The following is a 15,525-nucleotide window of genomic DNA, read 5'->3' on the forward strand; positions in this document are numbered from 1 at the left end:
TATTATTATTATTATTATTATTATTATTATTATTATTATTATTATTATTATTATACGGCTTAGCATGACTCAAGCACAAATTCTGAAGAATTCAAAGAAGGAAGGGAAGGACTATCACCATTGAACATCAGGATTTCATCTCCCAGGGCAATTACCTCTGATTGAGCTTTTCAACTTTCCATGAAATGGTGATTTCTACTCATCTCTTTTGTAACTGATTAGACTGTGGTGGCCAAACTTCTCCATTTTTACCCCTGCTGCTTTGAGGTTAGTGAAGGAGGGTCTTGATAGGCTGAAATGTGCCACTGCCTTGTTGCTGTTGTCAGCTCTGATGTCCAACTAGGGCCCATATATTATTTTGCACAAAGTCTGGCTAGTTTGTCCCTTGTAGAATCTGGAAGGACATTGTTGACACATGATGGCATATATTAGATGATAAGAATCCAAAAGTGTTAATGTTCAACTTTTTATTATTATTATTATTATTATTATTATTATTATTATTATTATTATTATTATTATTATTATTATTATTATTATTATTATTATTATTATTTTATAATATAAAATGCAAAAGTATAGAAGAAAATAGTAGGAACTATCACCTTTTTGGAGAAACTGTTCAGTGTTCCAGCCTGAATCCCGCATATTTCTTTCCTTTCTGAAAGACCATCTAATTGCAACCACTAGCATCTATTATTTATTTACTTACTTGTTTATTTATATTTGTATCCCGCCTTTATTATTTTTACAAATAACTCAAGGTGGCGAACATCTTCTTCCTCCTACTTTCCCCATAACAACAGCCCTGTGAGGTGGGCTGAGAGACAGTGACTGGTTCAAAGTCACCCAGTTGGTTTTCATAGCTAAGGCAGAACTTGAAATCGTAATCTCCTGCTTCCTAGCTTGGTACCTTAGCCATTAGACCAAACTAGCTCAAACTAAACTAAACTAAACTAAACCCAACTAAAAACTAGCTAGAAGTTGGATTTTAGACAAAGTGAACACAAAAAAGGAAATATGTGTTTTAAAAAATAGCCCAAGATGTTTAATGCACGGTACTGCAGTGGACTATAAATCACATTTTTTTCAGAGGCCTCCAGATCTTAGCAATCACCATTTGTAAAAATTGCACTTGGCTGTTCAGGAACGAGAGCAGCGAAGAGAAACTAAGAGGCTGCCTCCTACTTTAACATCTTATTAAAAGTCCCAATTTAACAGGCTGCTGATTATTGATATTTCTGGTAATTGGTGAGTCCAAAGATAGAGACATTACATTAAATCATTTGGGTTCCTTCCTATCAAGCGTTCCTGGGTCAGCGCTCGGAGGTTTCTCTGGCTTGGCTTGCTGATGTCAGCAGAGGTCATATGGGTTGGGAAGGGGATGGAAGGAGGAGAAAAGAACATTTTTCTTCATGCATCAATTCCAGGCATAGGTAATGATGAGATGGGTAATTGAAGAAGTGATCCTGCTGTGATAATGATTGGAGATGAAAGGCATTTTGCTCTGATTCAGATCAGGTATTAGTCTTGCAATCTGAGTTCCTTTGTGGGGAAGAGAAATGGGGATTAACTTTTATATGTGCAGCAAAACCAAATTTTGGAAATTTTAACATTCATGGGGAAAAAAATCAAAGGAGAGAAACAAACAAAACATAACTAGGTTGTTTTCCCCTTGAGCTATAACCATGTGCTATGTTTTATTTTATTTAATATTTATATATCCCATCTTTCCACCAAAGACCTGAAGGTAATATAGATTTTTCATCGTATTAGCACTGAAACACTGATCGTAGCAGCACAAGAATAAGCACTAAACACCAGATCCATAAAAACAGGCTCTACCACACTTGACAGGACCCAAGGAGCAGGCTATGCAGAGAACCTCAGAGACAGTCCAACACATAGTGGCAGAGTGGAAGATGCAGGCTGGTATAGCGTACATTGAACAGCACAATCAAGTAGCTGGCATTGTGCACAGGACCATCTATACAGAATATGGGCTAGACCAGTGATGGCGAACCTTTTAGAGACCGAGTGCCCAAAAATTGGCCCCACCCCCGCTCCATCCCCTGCCCTGCCCCTGCCCCTGCTCCGCCCCCACCCCATCCCCCACCCCACCTGCCTGCAGGGCCACTCACTGCCTCCAGGGCCCACCACAGATTGCCCAGGCAGCCCAGCAGTGCCATGGTGGCCACGTCCTCTGCCCACACCCTGCAGCATCAACTGTGCAGGATGGGGCATAAGGGCAGAGTCTTGTCTATGCTACTTCGCTGCCATGTCCTTGGCTGCCCTGCTCCGTATGGGCCATGCTCAGGGGCAACTCTCCTCCAGGGGGGCTGCTGGTGAGGAGGGGGTCGTGGGGGGAGGCAAGGCTGGGGCAACAGCATATGTGCCCACAGAGAGGGCTCCAAGTGCCGCCTCTGGCACGCGTGCCATAGATTCACCACCACTGGGCTAGACCCTCCTAGGTCCAGATGAGATATCCTACAAAAGAGGGCTAAAATCCTATGGGATTTCCAGTTCCAGACAGACCAGCAGACTTGTTGACCATAAGACAGAGATAATGATGTAGCAGTGCCAAGTGACAGCAACATCAGGAAGAAAGAGTATAAGAAACTGGAGAGGTAGCAGACCCTGAAGAAGGAACTAGAAAGGATGTGGAAAGTAAAGGCCAAAGTAGTCCCAGTGGTGGTAGGACGACTTTGGCTGTCATCCTCTAAGTCGGGAGAGGGACACCAACAGATCCAAAGATTGACATCATAACTCTCTATCCAGAAGGATGCAGTACTAGAGATAGCTAAGATCCTGCACAGACCTCTCAAACTCCCAGGCCTCTGGAAGAGAACATGAGATAGAGGAAGACACAGGCCATCCAAGATTTCACATATAAAATGTTCATCGATCTACATTTTCCAGCCCCAGGATGATAAGGACTTTTAATAATGCTTCTTTCAAAAAAGCACGGCATAAAGATTCAAGGACACATTTTTTTCAGACTGTGATATATTTATGGGGGTGGTTGCTGGAGAATTCATCTTCTTGACAACGTCTTCTCCTATGACACTCCTCTCTTGAAGGAGGAGCTGGAGATACATGGCTGGTGTGCAGAGGTTGTAGAGGGTGAAGATTTTAATTTGCTCAAGTATCAAATACACCGAGGCTTTCAAACGTCTTCATAAACAAGATGGAAAGAACTTGAGAACTGAAAAGACATAAAATGCAAGAAAAACTGAAATCCTTATTTCACCTCCTCTGACCTTGGAAATCCCGGGGAAGATGAGATTAGGAAGTTTTACAAAGAGGGGGAGATGGTAATGCAAAACTATTTCTGTTCTTTTAGCAAGAATCTATGCTTCTGTCCAGAAAATTCCCAGAACCTAATCTGAGATTGAGGGTATTTTTCTCTTTAGATCACAGGTCCCCAACCTTTTGGGCACCAGGGACCAGTTCTGTGGAGAAATGTTTTTCCACGGACCGGAGAGTCCATGATTTTGTGTGATGCCTACATCCCACGGATGGGGCTTTGCTTGTTTGTGTGGACCAGTTGCTGGCATGCCACGGCCAGATACTGGTCCATGGATTAGGGGTTGAGGACCCTTGCTTTAGATTTAAGTATACCCTCTGTGTACAGGTAGTCCCTGACTTACAACTGTTGGTTTAGCAATCATTCAAAGTTACAACGGCACTTGTAACCAGTTCTTCTACTTGTGAGTGTTACAGCATTGAGGGTGAAGGTTCATTTTCCGAGCTTCTGGGTTGGTTCCTAAACATTTCGTTACCAGGCTAGGTAACATCTTCAGTGGAGTTTAGAGGATGTTACAGCATTCTTATTGTCACATAATAAAAAAATGAGTGCTTGGCAACTGGAATGTACTTTTGACAATTGCACTATCCTGGGGTCATTTGGTCATCATTTGTAACATTCTCAGCAGCTTCCAACAAGCAAAGTCAATGTGGGAAGCCAGATTCAGTTAACGACCTGCAGTGATTTGCTTAACAACTGGGGCAAAAAAGGTCGTAAAATGGGGCAAAACCCATTTATCAACTGCCCTGCTTAGCAATGGAAATGTTGGGTTCAGTTGTGGTTGTAAGTCGAGGACTGCTTATATGATTAGTTCATTTAATAACTTTTCTAAATGGTTACATTATTCCTGAATGGATAATACTACATTTGAGAGGCAGCCAAGATTAGCCTCAGTCTTTCAATTTTGGCTACCCTGAAGTTGAAATGGAGAGACTTCAAAATCTCACTCCCAGGTTTTGACAGTAGAAGGTTAGGTGATAGTTTGGCCTAAGTGTAAAGTCACTTACTGGCAACATCTTTGTGAAATGAAGCAAAGGAGTAAGCACCTTTGGCTGACCGAGAATCTCCATAGACATTCAAACGTGAGCCACACTTGTGTCTCTCAGATCTGCACAGTCAAATTCCAAATGCTGAAAACTGATAACATGATCTAGAATACAAGTAGTCCTTGGCTTACAATCATTCATTTAGTGACCAAAATTATAACAGCACTGAAAAAGTAACTTATGACCTTTTTCATGAGCAAGTGGCTCATATTTATGATGGTTGCAGTGTCCCAAGGCCAGGTGATCCCCTTTTGCAACCTTCTGACAAGCAAAGTCAATGGGGAAGCCAGATTCACTTAATAACCACATTACTAACTTTAACAACTGCGACAATTCACTTAAAAAGTGGGTCAAAACTCACTTAACAAGTCTCTTGCTGAACAATAAAACTTTGGGATCAGTTGTGGTCATAAGTCAAGGGCTACCTGTACCATGAAAGTTGGAGTGTATACTTCTTGTGCAGTTTATTGTAACTGGCAAGATGTAAAAAGCAGAAGGCAAGCAACTAGACCACAGGTCGGCAACCTGCGGCTCCGGAGCCGCATGTGGCTCTTTGAGCCTTCCCCTGCGGCTCCCAGCCTCCTCTGCCATTTGCAGAGAGAAACAGAGACAGAGAGAGGCACTTGCGCTTCCCTTCTCTCTCTCTCTCTCTCCCTTTGCTGCATCTCTGCAGGAAGCAGGAAACAGGAAGGGCAGGAGAGAGCTAGCTAGCCCAGCTATGCTGACTCAGGAATTCTGGGAGTTGAAGTCCATGAGTCATAAAAGAGCTGAGGTTGCCTACCCCTGAGCTTGTTGGAGAACAGCTTGAAGCCAGCTTGCCAGATGAGCAGAAGATCGGAGAGAGAGAGGGGGGGGGAGAGGGGGAGGGAGAGAGAGGGAGAGAGGGAGAGAAAGAGAAAGAGAGGGAGGGAGGGAGAGGAGAGACAGACAGAGAGAGACCCTTTTGACATCTAAAATGAAGATAACACTGCATATTTCCTTTTTTACCTTTATGATATATATATATATATATCCCTATAATAAAGGTAAAAAGGGATATATGCAGTGTTAGCTTCATTTTAGATATCAAAAGAGTTTTGTGGCTCCCAGTGTTTTGTTTTCGGTGGGAAACGGGTCCAAGTGGCTCTTTGAGTGTTTTGGGTTGCCTACCTCTGAACTAGACTGTTGTGATTCCTCACCAGCCTGTGGATAGGGCAGCTGAGTCTGAGGAATCAGATGAGGAGGAGGGGCCTGGAGTGACATTAGAGTCAAAGGAAGGCTCTGAGGAGCTCCAAGACTTACAGTCGGACGAGGAGCCTGGCCCCTTCACTCACACTCAGGCTCAGACACAGCTGTGCTGGGAGCCTGAGTTGGACAATGATGAAGAACAGTTGGGAAACATCCAGGATGCAGGAAGGCGCAGGCAAGTGAAGCGAGTAGAACAGAGGAATGCAATGGGGCGACTCCAAAGGCAAAGGAAAAGGCATTAGGAAGCCATGCCTTGGCTGAATTATAAAAGGGAAGGTGTGGGAGGTGCTGGTTGCCAAAGGCAACTGTTCGTGTTGAGGATCGAGTTTCTGTGAACTGTGTTTGTTTGCCTTGGACATTGACTCAGGTCTGTGAGAATAAAAGGGGTTGGGTTTTTTTCTTGCGGTTCCTGCCTGTTTTTTGGAAGAGGGGTTTCTCCTTGTGAGCATAACAAGGCCTCACATAGGCTGGGACAGAACATAGACCAAGCACAAAACCACAAAGTTTGCAAAAAATCTATCCTGACTCATCGTCAGCCTTAACTTTGGAGTTGGCTGTGTAATTGGTGTATATTTTATGTAGCTGACCAAAATGTTCTTCCTTTTGCCCTCCTTATATATACTTTCTCTGATTTCTCTGCTTCTTTAATACATGGTATTATTTAACACATCTGAAATAGCAGCAGGCTCACACAACATATAAAGCAGTCAAGATGAAGCTGGTATCCTCCAGATATATTGGATTCCTTCCTAGTCAGAAACTCTAGGATATCATGTTTTGGCTTTTAGAAAAAGCCTAATCAATATATGCTATAGAGTTTCAGCCCCATTTTTCAGTTCATTCTAACTCTGCTATTAATAGCTGTATTCTTACTAATTTGTATGTGTGTGTGTTTCACTGACAAACCATTTTTTTTAAAAAAAAACAGCAAAGATTAATATTTGTTGCTGTATACAATGAGCCTCATGAAGCATGATTTTGTATGCAGTTTACATTAATATATGCTGTAATATAATTATAATTTATATGCAGGTAAGATTCTGCTATGGACCAATGATTTTTAAGCATCATTCCATAATATATAACATTGTATCTAGCTTTCTAAATTACAAATGATAAGGAATGCAGTTTAAGAACCATTCCTCAATTTATAGTTAATTTGAAAGCTCTTTCTTCCAAGATTTAGAATGAAACACAATGATGGAAGAAATAGTTTAAATCAGTCTTACATTATGCATTTGTTTGCTTCACCGTTGGAGGAGCATATTTAATCACTTTTTAATTTTATTCTAATTTATTTGTTTATAGTTTGAACCCATTTAAACAGTATTTTGTTGAAAATAAGAAAGGGGCTATTTTTTAAAATTGTTATTTAAGAAGCAGTGGAAATATTAAACTTGGAGACTACAGTGCAAAGGAGAAGCAATAGAAATCTCATCAGAAGAAACTCATCCTCTGTATTATAAAATCAGCATTTTACTGCTAATTCTTCCATGTTAGTGATAGCACAACCATCAAATTCTATGTTTGCAAGGCAAAAAAGGAACATTCTATTTATTGAGATCTACGCACTTGAATTTTCTGCTAACCCAGTAAAAAGGGATGTTTTAGCACAAATGATGTTTCTTCCCATGCCACAATATAAATTTTTTTCCAGGAATTGTAAAACTACCCAGACTCTGCATCTCCATCAGGACTGATCATAAGCTTCCATCATTTTAAGCAAGACAATGCTTAAAATTGTCTCACAGTAATGAGACCTGGTTTGTTACTGCTGAAAGCCACTGCATGGTGGAGTTGGGGAATTTCAGAATTCAGTCTCATTAAAAAGAAAAGGAAGAAAAGAACTACAGGCAATTGCCACTGGAAAGTTGAAAGGTGAAACTAATTTTACCCGCATTCCTACTTTCAGCTTAACCTTCTGGATAATGGCATGACCTTTCTACCTGAATTCTATTCACTCTTCAAAAGTAAAGTTACAAGCATTAGCGTCTTGCCATTCGGATGGATATCATGGGATTTCCCAGAAAAGTATAAAATAATTGGATATCAAAAATAAAAGTATTGATTCTGCAAGACGACAAATCTGACTTTAAATATGTCTTTGCTCTTAAATTGTATTTGTCCCTTATAGAAATAACTGCTATGCAGAAGCAAGAATGGAATTTAGGTTAGGATGGATGCTCATTTGGCTTAAATGACCAGGGCAGGAAATGTATACAATCCCATTCTAATCTGTTATACAGGTAGTCTTCAATTTATGACTCTAATTGAGTCTGGAATTATGCTTGTAAGTCATGTTGGTCATTAAGCAGGTCATCAGGTGACCACACCTGATTTTGCAACCTTCTTGGTGGTGTTTGTTAAGGGAATCATCGCGATTGTTAAGTGAAGATGATCGTCATTAAATGAATCCATAGTCTGCAAAAAATGTTATAAATTGCAGGATACTGCAAACAGCAATAAATGTGGGCCAATTGCCAAGTCCCCAGTATAACAGAATAACACAATAACAGGTTGGAAGGGACCTTAGAGGTTTTCTAGTTCAACCTCCTGCTCAAGCAAGAGACCCTATACCATTCCAGACAAATGGTTTTCCAATCTCTCTTAAAAACCTCCAGGGTTGGAGCACGCACAACTTCTGGAGGCAAGTCATTCCATCAATTAATTGTTGCAACTGTCAGGAAATTTCTCCTTAGTTCTAGGTTGATTCTCTTCTTGATTAGTTTCCATCCATTGCTTCTTGTCCTGTCTTCAAGTGCTTTGGAGAATAGCTTGACTCCCTCTTCTTTATGATAGCCCCTTAGACATTGGAATACTGCTATCATGTCTCCCCTAGTCCTTCTTTTCATTAAACTAGACTTACCCAATTCCTGTAACGGTTCTTTGTATGTTTTAGCTTTCAGTCCCCTGTTTATCTTTGTTGCTCTTCTCTGCACTCTTTTTTAGTCAAAGATGTGATCATATGATTGCAGGAGGAAGATGGAGCTTCATCAGAACTTTAAATCTAGGTTGTACATAGTCCTGGAGTGGTCCATTGAAATTTCAACCAGTCGCTAAGTGATTAGTCATAAGTCAAGAACTACTGTAATACCATTCCTACCTAAGAGGACTTTGAACTTTTGCCCTGGCACAGACTATCTGGGACCCAAGTCATCTCTTTTTCTGTCACCTCCAAAATTCTCTCAGCTCAAGTTTGGATGGTATAATTCCCTGCCCAATTTTAGACTAGAAACAAACAAAATCTAATGTAAACTATAAAGTAGTAATCTGAGGTGGTGGCAGAATCTGACTATTTTTTCTGGTAAGGTGTTTACAAAAGTTATATGGGCAGTGTCCTTTGTTGTTGACTGAACAACAGAGTTGGAAGGGACTTTGGTAATCTTCTAGTCCAATCCCCTGCTCAACAGGAGACTGTATATCATTCTAGATAAATAGTTGTCCAACATCTTAAAAGTTTCTAGTGCTGGATCATCCACAACTTCTGGAGATCCCTCCAGAAGAACTGGTCCCATTAGTTGTTAAGAGAAGCTGACAGCCATTAACAAGGCTGCCTATCTTTGCCCTTAATATCTTTCTGCTTCCAAGCCAGCCTTACTGGGATGATATTACTCATGAATCTCTAGTATTTAGGAACAATTGATTCTGGAGGAAAAGGCAATGAAATTTGAGATTCAGTAGCTGAGAAGAAAGGCAAATAAGAAAATGAGAATTGGTAGGAATATCTGAAGTTGTACCAGGTTTGGGGAAAAAAATCATTCTCCTTCTATAACAGCCAATGAAACTGAAAACAGCAGGACAGATAAAAGAAAGTATTTTGACACAGAGTGCACAGTTAACCTCTGGAATTTGCAATCATGGGATATAAATGTGGACAGCATCAATGTGGGAAGACAAAGAAATTGATTGATGCACTGCATGCCATCCAGTCAATATTGACTCCTAGTGATCCAAGACAATCTGTCCCTAATGTGGTCCTTCAGGTCTTCCAACTGTGTATTCATGACCAATGTAATTGAGTCAATCTTGCTGCTGGTTGTCTTCTTTTTCCTTCCACCTTTCCCAGAATAATAGGAGAATTGGGTTTATGCATTATGTGTCTGAAATAGGATAATATGAACCTGGTCATTTGTGTCTTGAATGAAAACTCTGGATTGATTCATTTGGCTTGTTTTCCTGGCTATCTATGCTATTTTCAAGAGACTTCTCCCACATCAAGGTTCAAAAGTGTTTGTACTCTTTCTATTCAGAATATAAGGGACTTTGGAGTCTTCTAGTACAACTCCTTGCTCAAGCAGGAAATCCTATACCATTTCAGATAAATGACTGTCCAATCACTTCTTAAAAACTTCCAGTGATGGAGCACCCACAACTTCTGGAGGCAAGTCATTCCACTGATTAATTGTTCTCACTGTCAGGAAATTCCTCCTTAGTTCTACAGTAGGTTGGTTCTCTCCTTGGTTAATTTCCATCCATTTCTTGCCCTGCCTTCAGGTGCTTTGGAGAATAGGTTGACCTCCTCTTGTTTGTGACAACCCCTCAAACATAGCTTGACTCCCTCTTCTTTATGATAGATAGATAGATTGCTATCATGTCACTCCCACTCCTTCTTTTCATTAAACTAGACATAACCAATTCCTGTAATCAGTGCTTTTTTTGTAAAAGAAAAAAGAAAAAAAGGTGCCGGAACTCACACGCGTTATACAACCCGCCTTGCCTACCCTACAAGGTTCCATCCCAAAAAGGTGCCGGAACTCCGTTCTGGGCGTTCTATGACAAAAAAAGCCCTGCCTGTAATCATTCTTCATAGGTTTTAGCCTCCAGTCCAACTTCTTCAAAGTTCAACTTTCACTTCCATTGACAAATTAGTAGAAAGGGACTAAGTCCAGCTGCCTTTTGAAAAAGCACCTTTGGGACAACCATGACCTGGATGACTGAGAATCTCCATCGACATCACCTAAAAGTCTGAGACTTTCATACATGAGAGAAGCTTTGCAGCTTCCCCTTTATTCAGCCTTCCTTTATTCCTTTATTCAGCCTTCCCCTTCTCCTTTATTCAGAAAGCATAAGTAAAAAATGAACAGCTTAGCTCAGAATGAGCTCTAACATTTTGTGAATATGAAGGAGGAATCAAAACATGTCACTAAACTCATTGAAATAACAATGGTCTTCCATATTGCCGCTATAAGAGGAACAGCAAACAATGCATCATTAATTTCCAAGACTATTGTGCTGATCTATTTATCTAAACATTAGTTTGTTTGTACTTTCCCTTCTCTTGCCAAGACTCTTAGCCATGTGCTAAGAAAATGATTTAAAGAAAATAAATTGAACAGGTAAAGTCCATTATGGGAAGCAGACGGTGAATTCGGTCATGCAAGCTAGCTCCATTCTCAACCTCCGCATGTTCCTCAGTCATCTGCAGATAAGAACTTTCCAAAAATGGTCAGTGTTTATACTTGTTCTGCACAACTGAAAATCTTCTAATAACAGAGATACTGGTTGCAAAGCCAGAAAGTTTGCAGACCATTTGGACAATCACAGTGTACAAATTTAAAGAAACAATTGACACTTAAGATGCAATTGCTTGAATTATCCCTTCTGTAACTGCAGTGAACAGGGGAAAAAACAACTGCTGTTGAATTTTTTTCTCTTTCATGAGAAATAGAACTATTAACCAAGTACAAATACTGCCCAAAAGCCATCTTGTCAAGCTTTACTTTATTTTTCACACTTTAGTAGTTATTCTTTCAGCAAGATTTCACTGTATCATGATTAAAAAACAAACAAACTGTAAACCAAGGATACAAGGAGGCCAATAACCCTACAACGAAGAACCATTTATTGTACCTTTCCTGAGAATACAATTAAATCCATTTCTAAGAACTATTTCACTTTCATCCGTCTAAGTGAAGTAGAGATTCCTGTTGTGATATAACCATTTTTATACTCCAGATTTTTTTTCCTGCTGAAACTAAGGCTATGATATTGCTATACAAAATCCACAAATACTGTAGGTGTGATTTTTTAATGGAATACATATTCTAAGATATGACCTGAAAGACTGCCTCTTTAGCATTTGTCAAAAAAGTCAGAATTTTCCTTAAACACTTTTTTTTTTTTGTAATTATTCACATTTCATTTCACTTTTTTCTTCCTGCCTAGTAATTGACTAGGAAAATAATGTCTGTGCATCACCTAATAATAAGTGCAAAAATATTTTGTTTTGCTTTGTTTTTGTTAGGTGCATAGAAGTTTTCCCAAAGATGCTTTTTCAAGAGGTAACTGGACTTTCTTGTTTTTCTTTGAAGACGTTTCGCTTCTCATCCAAGAAGCTTCTTCAGCTCTGACTGGATGGTGGGGAATGGAAGGATTTATACTCCTTGCAGAAACTTGACCATTTGCATTCTTTTAGAGAGTCATTGAGACCACTTGAAGGTTTATCTGTATCCTCAAGGTCACCTAAGTGGTGCAAATGGGTGTGGCACCTTCTTGCAACTGTTAAAAAGACTGTGTTGTAGTCTGGCAGCAGTTCAGCAGTTCCATGAAGGCTCCACACCCATTTGCACACTCAGGTGACCTTAAGGACACAGATAAACCTCAAAGTGGCTATACATCACTGCTCAGTTACCAAGGCAAATTATGGGATTAGGGATCCACCACAATATGTCCTCTCTTGATCCGAATTGGGTCTCACTTGTTCATTATCTTCCAGACCGGTACTCAGTGTCTGATTTTTAGGCTGCTGGTCTGTCTGGTTGGGTCTTCAGGTTATGAGAGGATTCAGATGAAATCATAATACTTCCTTCCCTTTGACATTTGAAAGAGCAAGCAAGGTGATCCTCTTTTCTAAACCCTTTTACATGTAAGATACCAAACTGTGAAAGCAGCTACCCAGGGAATGAATAGTTTCAAGATCAAGTTTTGTTGCATTGATGGATATTTTCTTATGAAAATCAATGGGATGATTTTTGCATTATTATGTTTGATTATTTCATTGATAAACGATCTTGCATCTTGGAAGGAGATAAATAATAAATGAATGCACAGAATGGAATATTATCTATTATTTGCAACAGCTACAAGTGGTGTAGTGGTTTAGAGGTGACGGCACTTGCCTCCCACTCAGATGGTTGAGAGTTCAATCCTAGGTAGCAGCCTATGTTTCTCTCCTAGGGTGCAAAGAAAAATAGATCTGCTGTGAACTCCAAGTGGCGTCAGGAAGGGCATCCAGCCAGTAAATGCTCAGCTCTATCCAATTGCCCCAACTCTTTCCTGAATAAGAATTACAGGATCATAAAAAGGGAGTTTTTATTTGTAACAGCTATTCTAAACCGCAGTAGCAATCTACTCTTAAATTGCCTTCATGCTCTCTTCTCCTGAGCAGCAGTTGTTGAATGTGGTTGTTCCCCACAACTCTGAATATCTACACTTGTGCAACGTTGATTTCTGCCTCCACCCTAGTGAGGAACAATTCTACAGTTTTGTGCAGACCTCTCTCTGCTTCTGTGCTGAACAGACCTCAGATCAGGATGGAGAAGCCCTGCTGCCTTTCAGGTGCTCAACATGAAGTCTTGACGCTGCTGCATCGGCAGTTTCAAACAAGTGCAGTGTCCAGGGACATTGATACTGCCGCCAAGTTTATTGGCACTGGTGCTGCAACTGCGGGTGTAGCTGGCTCTGGTGCTGGCATTGAAACAGTGTTTGGCTATGCCAGAAATCCCCCCCTGAAGCAGCAGCTCTTCTCCTATGCCATCCTGGGTTTTGCACTCTCTGAAGCCATGGGGCTCTTCTGCTTGATGGTAGCATTCCTCATTCTCTTTGCCATGTGACAAAACCAACATACACTACTACATGCTCTTCCTCTCTTCCCCTGGGTTTAGTCTAATGTGTACACTGAGCTGAGTGTTTTGTGCGAGAGAGGGGAAGCTCACCTGTTAACCAAATCTTCCCTGTTCACTGGGGGCAAGTGAATAAATACTCTTAAATTATTTTGCCTTTTGCATAAACATCTCATTGTTGTTGCTATAAACAACTCAATTTCATGATTCTCAAGGATTTGGGTAGCAACAAGGCTTAATCAGTTAATTAGTCAAAGCTTTGTATTGATTAAAATGTATCCATGGTTGGAAGCATGACCAAGGGAAAATCTCACTGGGTCTACTCTTTAAGGTTAAACTAACCAAAGTTCATATGAAATTTGGACACACTGATCTTTCAGATTTCACCTCTGAATTTTGTGAAACATTTCTTAGATCAAAAATTACAAATAGAAATGGGTAGTCGAGAAAGCCGAATACATAAATGTGTACAGTATATGAATGAAAAAAAGATCCACTTTGGAAGAAATACAATTTTATTTTATTTAGATGCAGATGAGTCCAGAGAATGAACAATGCAGATTTTCTCCCTTTGCCCATCATTTCCCAGAACTGAATTGTGATGTACATTTTGAGATTCCTGTTTTCACACAAAGGAAAAAGGCATTTTGAAAGAATTGACAAAGTAGCTTGTTTTTCTGTATTATTGCAGAATTATAAGTAAGGGAGAAGAAGATTCCTGTTCAGTTGAAACATCTTTACAAATTTCAGTAGATTGCGGGAGATTTTCTTAATGAAGATGATCCATTCTTTGGCTTTAGCTGGAAAGCGTCTTCTCCCTCTCTTTTCCAGGTCTTCTGTTTACAAATCCAGGGTACCTGGGGAGTAAAGCCAGATTTCTCAACAATTAATCAGAGTAAATTACAGATTTGAAAAAACAGCCAATGCAGATGGTGATCCTTAAGTGTAACGAAAGAAGCTATAATTGCTCTCAGAAGGTCAGATGTTTCCAAAAGAATTTGTGATAGGATGAATGCAACTTGCGTGCCTGTCTTCTGAAGCTCCGTAAGCCACTGGAAATACACAGGCTTTATTTCCCTGTAGGCAATCAAGGCTACTGAGCAATGTTACAAGCAGTGCAAAATGCCAACTTCTGGATCAGCTTCTTGACAGCAGTTGGTGCTCTCCTTGCCTTTCAGCCTGGCATATGGAGTAGCTGTCAGTTGGGAATGTCCAGCTGTTCCTTGGAAGGCTTTTGTTCTCGCTTTTCAGAGTTCTTGCAATCATGCCAGGCAGGATTAGGGATGAATGAGAAATTTAGAAAGATCAGAATCAATCTGGCTTACTGAAAACAATCCAAAATGCCCGTAGATACCAAGGTTTACAGTTTTTCAGAATAGCTTTCAATTTATTTTATATATTTTTTAATACGCAGAAAAGCACATTGATTAGACAGCACACACAAAAATATATAATTTATTATATAAATTGCAAACATTCTAAGAAGTATGTTTATAAAAATGCATCTGTTAAAAGTAGAAAATGAAATTCTAACAACATGAAATTCAGTGGTGAAAAAGTAAGGTTCTACATTTAGGCAAGAAAAACCAAGTTTATAGGTAAAGTATAGGTGGTACCTGGCTCAATAGTAGTAACTGTGAGGGGGATCTCAGAGTCCTACTGGACAATCACTTAAATATGAGCCAGTAGTGTGCTGCAGCTGCCAAAAAAGCCAAAACAATGCTAGGCTGCATCAACAGAAGGATAGAATCATGATCATGTGAAGTATTAATACCACTTTATAATGCTTTGATAAGGCCACACTTGGAATACTGTACCCAGTTTTGGTCACCACAATGTAAAAAAGATGTTGAGACTCTAGAAAGAGTACAGAGAAGAGCAACAAAGATGATCAGGGGACTGGAGGCTAAAACATAAAGAAAGGTTGCTGGAATTGGGTATATCTAGTTTAATGAAAAGAAGGACTAGGGCTGACATGATAGCAATGTTCCAATATCTCAGGGGCTGCCACAAAGAAGAGGGAGTCAAGCTATTCTCCAAAGCACCTGAAGGCAGGACAAGAAGCAATGGATGGAAACTAACCAAGGAGAGAACCAACCTAGAA

The 15,525-nt window shown here is 40.0% G+C and overlaps 1 pseudogene; it reads left to right on the plus strand.

The window, feature by feature from the left end:
- Window positions 1-12,977: 12,977 nt before the first annotated feature.
- On the plus strand, window positions 12,978-13,417 carry LOC107296385 (annotated as a pseudogene).
- Window positions 13,418-15,525: the final 2,108 nt, after the last annotated feature.

Source organism: Protobothrops mucrosquamatus, unplaced genomic scaffold, assembly GCF_001527695.2.
Source record: "Protobothrops mucrosquamatus isolate PMUCROS unplaced genomic scaffold, P.Mucros_1.0 scaffold2777, whole genome shotgun sequence".
Taxonomy (NCBI): Eukaryota; Metazoa; Chordata; class Lepidosauria; order Squamata; family Viperidae; genus Protobothrops; species Protobothrops mucrosquamatus.